Source organism: Piliocolobus tephrosceles, chromosome 1 (genome assembly GCF_002776525.5).
Source record: "Piliocolobus tephrosceles isolate RC106 chromosome 1, ASM277652v3, whole genome shotgun sequence".
Classification (NCBI taxonomy): domain Eukaryota; kingdom Metazoa; phylum Chordata; class Mammalia; order Primates; family Cercopithecidae; genus Piliocolobus; species Piliocolobus tephrosceles.
This window is the reverse complement of record NC_045434.1, coordinates 33,940,625-33,942,267: the sequence shown is the minus strand read 5'-3', so window position 1 is coordinate 33,942,267 and position 1,643 is coordinate 33,940,625. Positions and strand designations below refer to the sequence as shown.

Here is a 1,643-nt window from a genome sequence, read left to right as displayed (position 1 = left end):
ACTACCCTCACACACATACTCATTCACACAGCACACACACTCATTCAGTCATGCAACACTCAGATAATACACACACTAATTCACTCACACAACACTCAATGCACACACTCATTTACTCAGACAACACACACACAACACTCACATACTCATATTCACTTCCACAACACACTCACATAGCACACACACAACTGACATTCACACACAACTCACACTCACATAGCACACACACACAACTCACATAGCACACACAATGCACACACTTATTCACTCACACAACACTCACACTCATTCACTCACAGCACATACACATTCACACACACACCACTCACTCACATAGCACACACTCACATTTACACAACACCCACATTCACACACCCACACGCCACTCATGTACACATTGACTTTCACACACACCCTTATACATACACAACACTCACACTTCCTTACACACTCTCCTACACACATGCTCACTTGTTCACACACGTACAGACACGTGCTTTCACGAACACACTAAAATCCCAGCAGCAGAGCCTCCACTCTCCTTTCTTACTTGTCATTAGCCCGTGAAGAGGGTCGCTTAGGCTGCCACAGTCCGCAGCTGCCGCCGTTTTTCCCCCAACACTTTGGAATGTGGTAACTTAAGGCCTGGTGCTGGGTCACAGGTCAGTTTTAACAAAGTCACCTCCGGGCTGTTTCTGCTTGCATTGCCATCCAAGAACTCTAGGTTTCCTCATTCCAGTGTCTGTGGGGGTAACTGCTAGGGGCTGAATTGTTTCCCCTGCCCGCCTCAAAACAAAACAAAAAAGTGACACACTGAAGTCCTAACCCTCTACCACAGAATGTTAATGTAATTGGAGACAGGGTCTGTAAAGAGGTGATTAAGGTAAAATGAGGTCGTATGGATGAGCCCCAGCCCAATATGGCTGGGGTCCTTATAAAAAGAGGAGATTAAGATATAAAAAACACACAGACTGAGGGCCGACCTGTGAGGATGCAGGAAGAAGGCAGCCCTCTGCAAGCCAAGGAGAGACCTTACCAGACACCAACCCTTCTGGCACCTTGATCTTGGACTTCTAGCCTTCAGAATGGTGAGAAGATAAATCTCTGTTGTTTCCCTACTTTGTTAGTGAGCCTAATACAGCTGACTAACACAGCAACATTGTCCTTTCTCATCTGTGGCCACCTGCCCTTGATGCACTGACCTCATCTTTCTCAGTGGATGTGAGAGGCAGTCTGGATGCAGCCTTCTTTCCAGGAAAACAAATCTCACATTATAGAACTTCCATGACCTGTGATGTGCCGGGCAGCTCTCCAGCGCAACCCCATGAGGGCTTTGGAGCAAGCCTCTGTTCTCTGACACAGAGAACAGGTGTGGCTCTGTTCTCCTTGAATGGAACACCCATTTCCCGATCCCGCTTCAGGTCCTCACTCCTGCCCAGCAGGGAGGAAGCAGCCCTCCAGGGGGGCAAGAACTTCTTTGATCTGACCAAGTGGCCCTGCCTGGTGTTATCTGATGAAGCTCACTTCATTAGACATGTTATTGACCAGTCAAGGAAGAAATTAAATTACTCCAAATCAGAAACTGAATTAATTAAAGCAATTATTACTATCACCTGCAGGACCAAAATGGGGTTGTTAAGATT

The 1,643-nt window shown here is 46.8% G+C and overlaps 1 long non-coding RNA gene across 1 annotated transcript in view; it reads right to left on the bottom strand.

The window, feature by feature from the left end:
• The window catches only part of LOC111555316, a 16,316-nt gene extending 15,706 nt beyond the window's left edge, over positions 1–610 (bottom strand). The window contains exon 1 of the long non-coding RNA XR_002735499.1: positions 551–610. This is a non-coding gene — a long non-coding RNA (uncharacterized LOC111555316). The remainder of the gene's footprint in view (positions 1–550) is intronic.
• Between the last annotated feature and the right edge of the window lie 1,033 nt (positions 611–1,643).